Below are 15,047 nucleotides of genomic sequence, written 5' to 3'. Positions count from 1 at the left end.
GCTCCGCTCGCCCGGGACTCGGCCACGCTCGGACCCGCCCTGCCACGACTCGGCTCCTCTCGGCCAGGACTCGGCTCCGCTCGGCCATGCTCGACTCCGTTCGGCCCCGCTCGGCCCCGCCCGTCGAAGGCCGCTCGGCGCGGGCGGAGGCGGAGGCGGCGGTGGCGCCCGGGGCCCCCCTTCCGGCCGAGGCCGCTTCCTGCGCGGCTGGGAAGGCGCCTGTCTCGCCGCCGCCGGGGCCCAGAAACCCACAGGCCCCCGCCACGACCGCAAATCAGCTGAGGGAGGCCGGGGGGCCACGCCACGCAGCCGGGGTTCTCCCAGGGTGGGACACCACACGGCGGGAGGCCCCGGACGCCTCTGGGGTCCCACACACTACCGGGACGCCACACGGTGACCGGGGGTACCGCACACGAGGGGGACAGCGGCCACGCCCAGGGACCCCGCGCCGAGACAGGCACCGCGCCGCGTGACCCTGGCGGCGCAGCCCAGCGGCCCCCGTGGCCCGGTGGCCGAGTGTCCGCGGCTCCCACCAGCGCCAGCCCCGCCCCGCCCGCCGGCCCCGGGCGGACTGTCCCTGATGCGCGGGCCGGGGGTTTCGGTCCTGAGAGGGGCGGCGTCGGGTGCCCCCGACGCGGCCGGTTTGCCAGCCATCCCGGCCAGGTGGCTCATCAGAATTTCGGTCCCGCGGGACCCGGCGGGCCGGCCGGCGAGACCCCTGCCCTCCGCCCCAGGGTCCCGGAGTGCTGAGACGGCTTTCGGGGCCAGGTCGGCCCTCCACGCCTGGCCACGCAGTGGGAGGGACCCAAGCCCTGGCAGGCGGGAAGCGGGAAGCCCGGGGCCCGAAGTTGGACAGTCGGCCAGGTGATCTCCAGGGGAGGCAGCTTCCAGCGAGGCCTGCGGGCTCGGGGACGCAGTGGTCGCGGGGGTGAGGGCTCGGACTGTGCTCGCCTGAGGCGGAGAGACATTCCCCACGGGCCGGGGTTGCCCAAGCTGGCCTGGGTACTGCAACGTGAGTGACTTTCAGCTGGGACCTCCTGCCCCTCACTTCCCCAGTGGAGGCTGGAACCAGCCTCAAACCAGCACGCCTCGGCGCAGTTCCTGCCCGGGGGAGCCGGCCCAGCGCCCCTGTGCAGGTCTTGGCCGGACCTGCGGCAGGGCAGATGTCTGGAGTGGGAGCCAGGACCTACCAGCAGGTGACCCCAGGGCAGCTCCATACTCCCTCTCTCCACTGCCTTGGGGTTTGTCTCCTTGTCATCACACTCCACGCTGTCCCCCGACTCTTCCCATTGACTCTGTTGGCCCCCACAATTGGAGGCCAGGCTTCTCTGTGCGTTCACACATCAGAAAGCTGGGTAAGAAGATCATTTCCTTAAAAGGGATATTGAACCCGGCAGGGTGGCTCACGCCTGTAATCCACCACTTTGGGAGGATGAGGCAGGCTCATTGCTTGAGCCCAGGGGTTCAAGACTAACCTGGGAAATATAGTGAGACCCCGTCTACCAAAAAAAAATTTTTTTTTAATTAGCCGGGCATGGTGGCCTGCACCTGTGGTCTCAGCTACTTGAGAAGCTGAGGTGGGAAGATTGCTTGAGCCCAGAGGGTTAGGGCTGCAGGGAGCCGTGCTTGAGCCACTGCACTCCCTCCTGGGTGACAGGGACACACCCTTTTTTTGAGACAGACCCTGTCTCAAAAAAAAAAAAAGGCCGGGCACTGTGGCTTACCCGTGTAATCCCAGCACTTTGGGAGGCCGAGGCAGGCAGATCAGGAGGTCAGGAGATTGAGACCATCCTGGCTAACACGGTGAAACCCCGTCCCTACTAAAAATACAAAAAATTAGCTGGGCGTGGTGGCTGGCGCCTGTAGTCCCAGCGACTCAGGAGGCTGAGGCAGGAGAATGGTGTGAACCTGGTAGGCAGAGCTTGCAGTGAGCCGAGATGGCACCACTGCACTCCAGCCTGAGCAACAGAGCGAGACTCCGTCTTAAAAAAAAAAAAAAAAGTATTTAGGCCAGATGCAGTGGCTCATGCCTGTAATACCAGCACTTTGGGAGGCTGATGGGGGTGGATTATTTGAGATCAGGAGTTGGAGACCAGCCTGGCCAACATGGTGAAACCCCCTCTCTACTAAATATACAAAAAATAGCCAGGCGTTGTGGTGCACGCCTGTAATCCCAGCTACTCGGGAGGCTGAGGCATGAGAATAGCTTGAACCCCGTAGGCGGAGCTTGCAATGAGCCGAGATGGCACCACTGCACTCCAGCCTGGGCGAAGGAGTGAGACTCTGTTTCAAAAAAAAAAAAAAAAATAGAAAAGGGACTTCTTTTCCTGGAGATGGTTTCGTTGGCCCACATTTTGGACAAAAAAGAAAAAAACAAAACAGCTAGTGTTGCACTTGACATTGTCACTTCCTTCCATGTAGATTTGAATTCCATACAAATTGTAACTCAAAGAAGGTGGTTGCAACCAGGCATGCTGGGAAGTGTCTCCAATCAAGCAGAGAATTCCTCCAGCTCCTCTGGTGGATCAGGGCCTCTGTGCAGGGCCCCTAGCATGGGCAGCGCCCACCCAGAGCCCCCGCTTCCCTCTGTGCCTCTGGCTTTGCAGGGTCCTGGCCAGGGACCAACACTGTCTCCAGACTGTGGACCCCTGGGAAGCAGCCATAGGCGTGCAGTAGAGTGAAGGTGCGGCAACACTGTCTCCAGACTGTGGACCCCTGGGAAGCAGCCATAGGCGTGCAGTAGAGTGAAGGTGCGGGGGCAGGTGAGGGCCTCCAGCTGGTCTCTGAAGCTACCTCCACCTCTGTGGACTCTTTGAGACTTCCTTCCCCCAAGATGTCAGAGCTTCCAGAGGAAGGCACCCACTCCACCCCACCAAGCGTCAGAGCAGCCACGCCTAGAGGGAGCCAGCAGGGTCCTCTTTTCTCCCTGAGCTTGGCAGGGAAGGGGGTGGGGGTGTCTCCCACCCGCTGACCTTCCACCCTCCAGCCCCGCCCAGCAGCTGCTCAGGCCAGTCGCCCACTCAGGCCACCATACTGACAGGCAGCGGGTCAAAGCTACAGACAGGCACAGCCACAGCTCGGAATAGGGTGGGACGGACGTGGTGCCCGCCCAGAGGAGCCCCGGCATGCAGGCAAAGGCAGGGACCTCCCAGCTCGCTCCCTGGCCCCTGCCACGCTGACAGGCTTGGTCATGCTGACAGCTGGTCATGAGTTTGTCCACTTACTCAATGAGCTCCTACCACTGTGGACACTGGGATCGGGGTAAGGAGACCAGGTTGTGCCCTGTGTGGTTCTATTCTGGTGTGAGAGACAACAGTCAATCAACAAACCTGCTAGTACAGGAGCTAGATCCTTCAGATCCCCAAAAGGCCGGGAGTGGCTGGGGCTGGCTTTAGGCAGGGAAGGCCTCCTGGGAGGCTGGCCTTGGAGTTGAGACCCCCACCTTAAGGAGCCAGCAGTGTGGAGATGAGTTGGACAGCACTCCAGGACCAGAGAGAGGAAGACACTGGCAAAAAAGCAAGAGGTTCCCCAAGCTTTGAGGGAACTCAGAAACCTTGGTGGGGAAATGCATTGCAGACCAGCTCTGCTCCACCCTGCCCTGCCTTGCCCTAATGCCATCCACTGTCTCCTCCTCAAGAAGCAGAAGGACGGCCTGGTAGCAGCCAGGCACAGACTACCATTGGCAAAAACATGCTCAGTTACTGGGAAAGAAACCTTCAAATGTGAAAATAAAAATTGCCCAAGTAACATCAGCTTAGTATAATTTTGTTTTGTTTTTGTTTTGTTTGAGATAAAGTTTCGCTCTTGTTGCCCAGGTAGGAGTGCAATGGTACAATCTTGGCTCACTGCAACCTCCATCTCCCAGGTTCAAGCGATTTTCCTGTCTCAGCCTCCCGAGTAGCTGGGATTACAGGCACCTGCCACCACGCCCAGCTAATATTTTGTGTTTTTAGTAGAGACAGGGTTTCACCATGCTGGCCAGGCTGGTCTGGAACTTCTGACCTCAGGTGGTCCACCTGCCTTGGCCTCCCAAAGTGCTGGGATTACAGGCTATGCCAGGCCACCATGCCCGGCTGGTAGAAGTTTTAGAAAGACCTTTGTCTTACTTTGGATTCCCCCAAAAATAGGCCCTGAGACAAAGATTTTTATTTTATTTTATTTTATTTATTTTTGTGACAGAGTCTCACTCTGTCGCCCAGGCTGGAGTGCAGTGGCGCGATCTTGGCTCACTGCAAGCTCCGCCTCCCGGGTTCACACCATTCTCTTGCCTCAGCCTACTGAGTCGCTGGGACTACAGGCGCCTGCCACCACACCCGGCTAATTTTTTGTATTTTTAGTAGAGACGGGGTTTCACCGTGTTAGCCAGGATGGTCTCAATCTCCTGACCTCGTGATCCGCCCACCTCAGCCTTCCAAAGTGCTGGGATTACAGGCGGGAGCCACCGCCCCCAGCCAGGAACCAGAGTTCTTTTTTTTTTTCTTTTTTTTTTTTTGAGACGGAGTCTCGCTCTGTTGCCCAGGCTAGAGTGCAGTGGCCGGATCTCAGCTCCCTGCAAGCTCCGCCTCCCGGGTTTACGCCATTCTCCTGCCTCAGCCTCCCGAGTAGCTGGGACTACAAGCACCCGCCACCTCGCTCGGCTAGTTTTTTTTACTTTTTAGTAGAGACAGGGTTTCACTGGGTTAGCCAGGATGGTCTCGATCTCCTGACCTTGTGATCCGCCCGTCTCGGCCTCCCACAGTGCTGGGATTACAGGCTTGAGCCACCGCACCCGGCCCAGAGTTCTTTAAAGAGACGGCTGATGCAGCCGGGCACAGTGGCTCACAGCTGTAATCCCAGCACTTTGGGAGGCTGTGGTGGGCGAATCACCTGACATTGGGGGTTCGAGACCAGCCTGACCAACATGGCTGAGGCAGGAGAATCACTTGAACCTGGGAGGTGGAGGTTGCGGTGAGCCAAGATCTCGCCATTGCACTCCGGCCTGGGCAACAAGAGGGAAAACTCCATTTAAAAAAAAAAAAAAGGCTGACCCCAGGGCCGGGAAGGGAGAGAGTGAGGATAAGACATAAGGCACCCCAGCTCACGTGGAGAGGGCACTGAGCCACAACCCCTGTTTGCCAAATCAGACCGAGTAATGATATTAATACATTGTAATGATAGTAACGAGTTATAATTACCAAATAAAATAGAAAACCATGAGGCTATACATATTTTAATATTTATTAAAATAAATATTTTAATGAATTGAAAGTTTAAAAAGAGCTATTTGCATATTTTGAAAGCGTCAACTGAGCATGGTGGCTCACACCTATAATCCCAGCACTTTTGGGGAGGCCAAGGTGGAACAGTTGCTTGAGCCCAGGAGTTCGTGACCAGCCTGGGCAATGTAGAGACCCTGCTTCTACACAAACTTTAAAAATTAGCCAAGTGTGGTGGTGCAGGCCTGCAGTCCCAGCTACTTGAGAGACTGAGACAGGAGGATCCCTTGAGCCCAGGAGGTCGAGGCTGCAGTGAGCCATCATGTCGCCACTGCACTCCAGCCTGGACAACAGAGCAAGACCTTGTCTCAAAAATAAAACAACAGCAATAACAAAAAGCAGCCATGCATGATGGCACCTGTGGTCCCAGCAACTCAGGAAGCTGAGGCAGGATTGCTTGAGCCAAGGAGTCCGAGGCTGCAGCGGGCTAGGATAGCAACAGTGCATTTCAGCCAGGACAACAGAGCGAGACCCTGTCTCTAAAAAAGAGAGGGAGAGAGAGGGAGAAACGAGGGAGGGAGGGAGGGAGGAATCTCCCCCACAAAATGCTAATTTGTCACAAAGGGAAAAAGAATGTAAGTTCCAGCAGAGACACAGACCCCGCCTTAACCGAGTGATCACAGTGGACTCCAGTGGTACTGGATCAATCAGAATCCTGCCCCACCTAACAGGGTGGGGTGAGCAGACCACATCCTCACATCTGCCCCTTTCCTGCCAAAGATGCACAACCCGTGTCTCTCTGTGATGACATCTCAGACAAAGCCACACAGGGAATCTTCTCCAAAAAGCCTGGCCTGGAAACGTCAAAGGACAGTCAGGGAAAGGCCCAGGAATGTTCTGGAGCGACAGAGACAGAAGACACGATGGCAACTCAGTGCAATGTGTGGTCTCAGGCTGATCTCTTTACTGCAAGGGATATTACTGGGACAACCAGAAAGCCCAGAGTGGGGTCTGACTCCACGTGATTTCCTGCCTTGGACAGCCGTGTTGGGGCATGTAGGAGAATGTCCTTGTTTTGGGGTGTGGCGGAGCACCATGCGGCAACAAACCTTCAAATGCTTCGGGGGAAAAAAAGTTCCTGTACTATTCTTGCAACTTTTCTATAAGCTTGAGATTGTGTCAAAATACGAATTTTATTTTTAACAATGTTAGGAGGAGGAGGCACACATTCTCCATTCGGCCCTGCTGAGCTTGAGCTGTCGGGCAGGCTGCAACCTGAAGCTTCTGCCAGTCCTGCAGTGGGGCACTGTGAGGGTAGGGCCGGGGAGCCGCAGGACACCAGAGCGCCAGCTACAACTCCAGCCAGGATGGCGCAGGGTCCCCTTCCTAGTCCAAGCACAAACACGTGCTGGGTAAAATAGATTTGCTTTTTATTTTTTATTTTTTCGAGATGGAGTCTCACTCTGTCACCCAGGCTAGAGTGCAGTGGCGCAATCTCAGCTCACTACAACCTCCACCTCCTGAGTTCACGCGATTCTCCTGCCTCAGCCTCCCAAGTAGCTGGGATTATAGGCGCGTGCTACCACGCCCAGCTAATTTTTTGTATTTTTAGTGAAGATGGGGTTTCACCGTGTTAGCCAGGATGGTCTTGATCTCCTGACCTTGTGATCCACCCGTCTTGGCCTCCCAAAGTGCTGGGATTAAAGGCGTGAGCCACTGTGCCCGGTCTTTTTTTTTTTTTTTTTTTTTTTCTGAGACAGAGTCTTGTTCTGTTACCCAGGCTGGAGTGCGGTGGCGTGATCTTGGCTCTCTGCAAACTCTGCCTCTCCGGTTCAAGTGATTCTCCTGCCTCAGCCTCCTGAGCAGCTGAGATTACAAGTGCCCGCCCACATGCCCGGCTAATTTTTGTATTTTTTTTAGTAGAGATGGGGTTTCGCCATGTTGGCCAGGTTGGTCTCAAACTCCAGACCTCAGGTGATCCACCTGCCTCGGCCTCCCAAAGTGCTGGGATTACAGTTGTGAACCACCGCACCCAGCCAGATTTGTTTTTTAAATGTCCTGTAAAACAACACGAGGAAGGAAGCTGTGCAGAACTAGAAATGAAGATAGCACTCAAGTCACAGTGGTAAGCAAGAATGGAAACCAAACTGCCAATGCGAGGCTTGGGCCTGGTCTCATGTCCAATGAGGGCTGCTGGTTAAGGCCAGTGAGAGACAGAGTCATGGCCACAGACCCTTTCCGAATGGGATCTGGAACTGGGCTTCCATCATAACAATAAGAGCTAAGAAGGGTCTGTCCCAGTCTGTGAAGAGGACATGGAAATCTTTGCCCACCAGCCTAGACATGGAGCCTAGAGAGTGACCAGCCCAGACTGAGACAGAAGGACACAGGGGCTCCAGGAAAACAAGGAACCAGTGGAATGTAGGATGCAATTGACTAGATCAAACACTGTGTGGAGGGCTTGTTGGAAGATGTAGGTGGGATGGGCCATAGGCACAGAGGAAACTCAGCAGATAAAAGAAGAAAGCAAGGCTAATACTAACTCCAGGAAAAACAAAAAGAAAACCTAAGCAGAGTTCACTACTTGCCTCAGCAGAGAGTTATAATAGAGTCATCAACTTAAACAAAAATGATGAAATTGCTCATTTGGGAAGCCAGAAGGAGAGATGGTAGGGTGCAGCAGAGAGCATTGGATGAGAACAAAACCCTCATTCCCCAGTAACATCTCACCATGTATAAAGCTGCTAAACCAAGAAGGAGCAGCGAGAGCACACAATTTAGAAGTATGGAGAGAGCTAAGACAAAAAAATGGCTGAAAGCTTTGAAAGAGGCTGATGCCAGGGCCATCATGGAGGAGCACAGGAGGGCTAGGGCTCGGTGAGTTCTACAGATACAATAGTTTCTACAGATCCACAGTTTCAATATTTAAACTGTACTAACTTTGAGGGTTTTTTCCTTTCTTTTATCTATATATCTCTATCTATCTGTATTTCTTTGGTAACTATTAAAGAAACACACTAGAATTCCAAACGAAAAATAACAGGCTGGGGGCAGTGGCTCACACCTGTAATCCCAGCACTTTGGGAGGCTGAGGCGGGCGGATCACCTGAGGACAGGAGTTCGAGACCAGCCTGGTGAAACCCCATCTACTAAAAATACAAAAATTAGCCGGGTATGGTGGCGTGTGCCTAGAGTCCCAGCTACTCGGGAGGCTGAGGCAGGAGAATCACTTGTACTCAGGAGGCGGAGGTTGCAGTGAGCTGAGATTGTGCCAGTGCACTTCAGCCTGGGTGACAGAGCAAAACTTCATCTCAAAAAATTAAATACAAATAAATAACAAAGAAAAATACACATTCCCATCAAAAATCACCATTATCTGGGACATTGCAAAATACTTTGGACACGTCACCGATTAAAGAAGGAATCAAAGTGGAAAACCACAACATGTTTTAACTTGAATGATAATGAAAACACTGTCAATGAAAACCCCTAGATGTAGCTCACACGGTGCTTAGAATGTTCTAGTCCTCAGATCGTATAACAAAAAACAAGAAAGCGATTTTTGCCAAGTGAAGAATCTATTATAGCTGTCTTAAAGTTTCTCTTTTGTGCTGACCTGCAATTTCTAGTTTTCCTTCTTTTTTTTTTTGAGACGGAGTCTCCCTCTGTCGCCCAGGCTGGAGTGCAGTGGCGCGATCTCAGCTCACTGCAAGCTCCACCTCCCAGGTTCATGCCATTCTCCTGCATCAGCCTCCCAAGTAGCTGGGACTACAGGCGCCCGTCACCATGCCTGGCTAACTTTTTGTATTTTTAGTAGAGACGGGGTTTCACCGTGTTAGCCAGGATGGTCTTGATCTCCTGACCTCAGGATCCGCCCACCTCGGCCTCCCAAAGTGCTGGGATTACAGGCTTGAGCCACCGTGCCCGGCCCCCCCCTTTTTTTAAGACAGAGTTTTGCTCTTGTTGCCTAGGCTGGAGTGCAATGGCGTGATCTCAGCTCACCGCAACCTCTGCCTCCCGGGTTCAAGTGATTCTCCTGCTTCAGCCTCCCGAGTAGCTGGGATTATAGGCATGTACCACCACGCCAGGCTAATTTTGTATTTTTAGTAGAGACGGAGTTTCCCCATGTTGGTCAGGCTGGCCTTGAACTCCCGACCTCAGGTGATCTGCCCACCTCGGCCTCCCAAAGTGCTGGGATTACAGGCGTGAGCCACTGCACCCAGCCTAGTTTTCTTTCTTTCTTTCTTTCTTTTTTTTGAGACAGAATCTCTCTCCATCACCCAGGCTGGAGTGCAGCAGCATGATTTCAGCTCACTGCAACCTCCACCTCCAGGGTCCAAGCAATTCTCATGCCTAAGCCTTCGTAGTAGAAGAGATTACAGGTGCATGCCACCATGCAAAGCTAATTTTTGTATTTTTAGCAGAGACAGGGTTTCACCATGTTGGCCAGGCTGATCTTGAACTCCTGTCCTCAGGTGATCCTCCCGCCTCGGCCTCTCAAAGTGCTGGGATGACAGGCTGAGCCACTGCACTTGGCTGGCAGTTTCTGGCTTTCTCTTTTTTTTTTTTTTTTTTGAGACAGAGTCTCGCTCTGTCACCCAGGCTGGAGTGCAGTGCTGCAATCTCAGCTCACTGCAACCTCCGCCTCCGGGTTCACGCCATTCTCCTGCCTCAGCCTCCTGAGTAGCTGGGACTACAAGTGCCCACCACACACCTGGCTAATTTTTTGTATGTTTCGTAGAGATGGGGTTTCACCATGTTCACCAGGATGGTCTCGATCCCCTGACCTAATGATCCACCCGCCTCCGCCTCCCAAAGTCCTAGGATTACAGGCGTGAATCACTGCACCTGGCCCATTTTCTGGCTTTCTAAGGAAGCTGCCTTCAGTTTTGTTTGCCTTTTCTGTTGTTTCTCTCAGAGCCCTTCTGCCCAGGAGAGCCCTCGCCTGCCATGGGGTCTTCTGTGAAACCAGCTGCCTGACCTGTACTGGGCCCGGGTGACCTCAGGTGTGTTTCAGCCTCCCTGTGGTGGTCCCGGGGCCAGGGCCTGCCTCTTGGGGTCACCTGAGGTGATGCATGGGAAGCGCTGAGCAGGGCGCCTGCCCATGGGGGCCATGGATGATCCTGCCCTTGTGGCCGTTGGGAACCAGAGGGTGAGAGCAGGTGGCCGGCCGACCACCCCACTCAGAGCCAGAACCCAGCTCCTGCCCACTCCCCACAGGGACAAAGCCAGGTAGGGCAGCAATGTGGCTGCCCAGGCTTGGACAGCCTGGGCCAGGCATTGGGCCATCCCGGGAGCCAGTTGTCCATCCAACCCCACCTTGGGCTCACACCCAGAGTATGACAGGGCCTGGCCCAGGTCCCAGGCTAGGGAGACAAGGCTGGCTCTCTCAGGCTCCTTTTCCTGCAGGAGACCCCTGGCAGCCCCTGCCCAGCGCCACAGGGATCTTGGAGGCTGACGGCGCACCAGCAGGACGATGGGCCCGAGGGAGGGAGGGGCACAGAGGTCTCGGCACCCTCAGCAGCCCGCAGCCTGGCTCTGAGGACGGGTCCACAGCCTATGGACAGCCAGGGGAACACTGGTGAAGCCCAGCCTGGGGGGCCGTGTGCTGAATTTAAGAGTCAGTGTGGGCACCCAGCCCTGCCACCCTCGCCCACTGCACCCTGTCCTGGGGGCATCCTGTGCCGCCCTGGATTGTGCGCTGTGCTGGTCATGGCTACCCGGGGCTGCAGCCATGCCACGCCACCCCAGTCATTCACTGCCACCTCCCCGCGTGCCCTCAGCACTTCACTGAGCCCAGGACCCTAGGGCCAGAGCTCACTCTTGACTTCGCTGAAGCGGGTACATGTCAAACAGTGAGGACAGAGCGAGAGCCAGGGACCCAGCCACGGCCAGGGCATCCCCAGCATCCTCCGAGGCCCTGGCTGCTGTCCTTGACCCGGCACACAACACTGAGCACCATGAGGTGGGCACAGGGGATGCAATGGGGACAGAAGGGTGCTGTCCTTGCCCACAAGAAGTTTTCAGCCAGCATTTCCCAAAGTGGGGGACCATCCCCACAGTGCTTTCCAGCGGCCTGAGCCGTGGCACTGCTGGTTGCAATGGCAGAACCTCATGAGTCATCACAGGCACCGTGGGACCCAGGTGCCAGGGCTGGTTTCCCCTCGGCATGCTGAGCCAGGTGGCTTTACCACCATATGCAGACCAGAGCACGCTGAGGCTCAGGGCAACCCGGGACCTGCCGGAGCCTGTGGCTGATCGGGGCGGGAAGTCAGGTGAGGGCAGGGCATGTGTGAGAGCCAGACCTCAGGGGTCCAGTGGTCCCAAGGGCAGCGAGTGGCCCCTTCACACAGGTCCCACCCTTCAGTCACCCACGGCACCTGCCCGCGGCCACCTTCCCGCTACTCAGAGGGGCTGCAGCCTCCAGGCTCAGGCCAAGCCATCCCAGGAGCCCGGCCCCTTACCTCCTGCTCTCTGCCTCTGCATGGACGCCCCTTGCCCCCCTCCCCCTCAGCAGCAGGACACAGCCCCACCCGCTGTCTAGGGCCACGGCCCCTTGGCCAGCCTTCCTGAAAGCAGGGTCTGCCCCACACTGGGCTCCCAGCACCGCCCTTGGCCCCCTCAGAGAGCCCCCACCCATCCCAGTCTCCTGCTTAAGGGCTCGAAGGCACAGTCCAAGACCCTGCCAGGGACCCCTGCCAGTGTTCTGCCCTCCTCAGGCCGGAGGGCTGGCCTCCCCGTCCCGACATCCCCTTCCTCCTCGATGGACTCCCAGTTACCCCTTCCCTATCAGGGGCTGGCTGCCTTCCCAGCAACAGGCTGGCCAATGGCTGGCCTGGGCCCGGTGAGGTGCAGCTATGCCAGGCCCTGCCTCTGGCGGGACACGGGTCCCCAGGCCAGGTGCCCCTTGGCACTGTGTTTGGAGGGATGGCTCGCTCTTGGCTGGGGGCACTGCCCTGAGGACCCGTGCTGTCACCCTGGCCTCAAGTGCTGCCCAGAGGCCCTTGCCACAGCCTCCCCGAAGCCCTTGCCCCTCTTGGGGCCCGGGGTCCCATTCCAGGAGTGAAACTGGGCTGGGCCAGCCACAGTGTGGGGGCCTGTGCAGCAGGCAGAGGGGAAGCACAGGGTGGGGCCGAGACTCCAAAAGGGAAGGGAGGAAGGGCAGGGACAGCCGCGGGCACTGGGTCCAGCCCTGCCTCAGGGCCATCCTCAGTGCAGCATCCGCCCTGGTCTGTGTTTGGGGGTGGAAGGGCAGCTGGCACTGGGGGAGACAGCACTGCCTCCACCCGCCCACCCCTCCAAGGCCCCCAGAGCTCCCCCCGGGGTCTTGGGTGACTTAGGCCCCTTCCTCTGACATCACGGGCCTGCTGGCGCCTGCTGGTGGGGGAGTAGGGTGAGCCTGGGCCCACATCCTGCTTGGCCACTTACCCACAGGCCAAGTGACCAGCACAGCCACCCCAGGCCTAGCCATACACTGCACCACCCCGGCCTTCGCTCCGTCCCAGGCCCTGCCCATCCCCTGCCACAGCGTAGGAGCCCCAGGTTGCAAAGGCTGGGGCCCCTCTCTCCTCAAGACAGGGCCCGGCCGGCTCCTCGTAAGCCTGAGCCACACTTGGCTTCCCGAGCAGGCCCCTCCCGCCCCTGCCGTCATTTCTGGCAGGCCCTCTGCGTGAGCTCACGAGTTACATAAGGCATGCGAGCTATGTCTCGGGGGAATGAGCGACCCCTACACAGGGCTCTGCATCCCCTCGCCTGTCCAGCCACAGACCACCACAAGCCAGGGAGGTCTGGGTGTGAGAGGTGACCCCGTGCTCCCCCTGCCCTGGGTGGAGGAAGGGGGTGCCCTGCCACCCTGAGAACAATGGTATGTGCAGAAGAGAAGGGACTGAAACTCTTTGAAGATGTTCCAGGATTTAGCACCCAGAGAGCGGCGGACAGAGATTCAGCCCCACCAGCCTCCGGCACGGAGGGAGGAAACTCAGGAGAACGTTCATTGCTGTAGTGGGCAGTCGCCTCCCAACCAGGGACGGTCACCCCTTGCCCGGGGAGAGTCACCCTCCCGGAATGGGGCTTCATTTCTCGGGGCTGGGAATCACCCTGGATCCCTCCCCACCCAGGGTGCTCTTGGGCCATCTGAGGGCTCCAGGGTCATTCTTGGGCCATCTGAGGGCTCCAGGGTCATTCTTGGGCCTTCTGAGGGCTCCTGGGTCATTTTGGACCATCTGAGGGTCCCTGAGCCCAATGACACTTCTGCCCAGGCTCGTGCGGCGGGAGGAAGAAGCCACACAAGGTCCCCTCCATGCCCTGGTGCAGCCTGACCTGGGAGAGAGGAGCCATGAGCAAAGACAGGGCAGAGTTTCTCGGATGTGGCACCGGGCCAGGGAGCCCCTCGCGGCTGCAGGGGTTCTCCACGGACTCAGCCATCTGGGGAGAGCAGCCCAGAGCCCTAGGGCCTCCTGCCATATTCTGTGGCCTGGGACTTGGGGGGACCCATGAGGACACCAGGACGCAGCTGAAGGGAGGTGCAGACAGTGTGTACTGGCGTTTCCGGGGACCGAGCCCAGAAGGAGCAGGACAGCCACCTCCTGGCCTGGAGGAAAATCCTGCTTCCTGGCAAGAAAACCACACCTGGAGGAACAGGGTTGGGGTGCAGGAGGCTTTCCCCAGGCAACCGCCCCTTTCCTCCTCCAAAAGCAGGGCAGGAAAAGAGCATTCAGCCCAGGCAGCTAAAACCCCAGCTCTGGTCCCTCCCGCCCCGCCAGAGGCCGCCTGGAGGCACGGAGTTCCGGCCTGGATGAGGCCTGGGAAGCGCAGCGACTCGCAGGCCACGGCTGCTTCCCCTCTGCGAGGAAGGAAAAGTCCCCGCAAAGCGGCCCTCGGTGAAGGCTTCGGTGCCCAAGCAAAGGAAGGGAGCGTGCTTGCAGACGCCTCCTGCTGGGAGCCTGCCACACCCGCCACACCCTGTGCGGGGACAAAGCTCTCGGTGGCTGTGGCAGGGACACACCGCGTGCGGGTGGCTGCAAGCCAGCAGCCCCGAGCGGCCCCTCCCGCTAGACTCCCAGCCTGGGCCCTCTGTCCTCCAGGCAACGAGAACATGTATGCCTCGCTTTTCAGAGACTCGGGTTCTTGGAACTTACACCCTCTTGGGTTTGCTATTTTTACCCACCCTGAGCCTTCCGGTCTCCATGGCGACGCCTCCAAACAGCAGATTCCAGGCGGCAATGACGTCATCTCTCCCTTTCCTGCCGCCCAGGCCTCGGAGGCACTGCTGCCTGGGGCCGGGGGTGGGGGGGGGGGGGGGTGCAGGGCTTCCCTGGCCCCCTCCCATACCTGCCTCATGCTCCCCCAAGCAGAGACTCAAGGCCTACGGGCCACGGCTGGGCCTCTCCTGACTCCACCTTGCCCGTCTGTCCTTGGGGGCAGCGTCCTTCCTTCTCTTGGCCCCTTGGAGCAGCTCTGCGGGAGCCCTGCAGCAGCCCAGCGGATTGAATGCAAAAGACAGCCACTCTCCTGCTCCGGATCCTGGGAGGAGGCTGCAGGCTGGCGCTGAGACAGCAACCTGCCTGGCCTGGGAAGCGTCCTGCGACCCCAACATCAGAAGCTTGCTCTTGGCACAGTGGCTCACCCCTGTAATCCCAGCACTTTGGGAGGCCCAGGCGGGTGGATCACGAGGTCAGGAGATTGAGACCATCCTGGCTAACACAGTGAAACCCTGTCGCTACTAAAAATACAAAAAAACAAATTAGCTGGGCATGGTGACGGGCGCCTGTAGTCCCAGCTACTTGGGAGGCTGAGGCAGGAGAATGACGTGAAGCCGGGAGGCGGAGCTTGCAGTGAGCTGAGATCACACCA

At 57.5% G+C, this 15,047-nt stretch overlaps 1 pseudogene; it reads left to right on the top strand.

Annotated features, from left to right (window-relative positions):
• Positions 1 to 13,436: 13,436 nt before the first annotated feature.
• On the top strand, positions 13,437 to 14,078 carry LOC104653571 (annotated as a pseudogene).
• The last annotated feature ends 969 nt before the right edge of the window (positions 14,079 to 15,047 follow it).

Source organism: Rhinopithecus roxellana, chromosome 12 (genome assembly GCF_007565055.1).
Source record: "Rhinopithecus roxellana isolate Shanxi Qingling chromosome 12, ASM756505v1, whole genome shotgun sequence".
NCBI lineage: Eukaryota > Metazoa > Chordata > Mammalia > Primates > Cercopithecidae > Rhinopithecus > Rhinopithecus roxellana.
The sequence above is the reverse complement of the archived record's forward strand: the minus strand, read 5'-3'. Positions and strand labels throughout refer to the sequence as shown.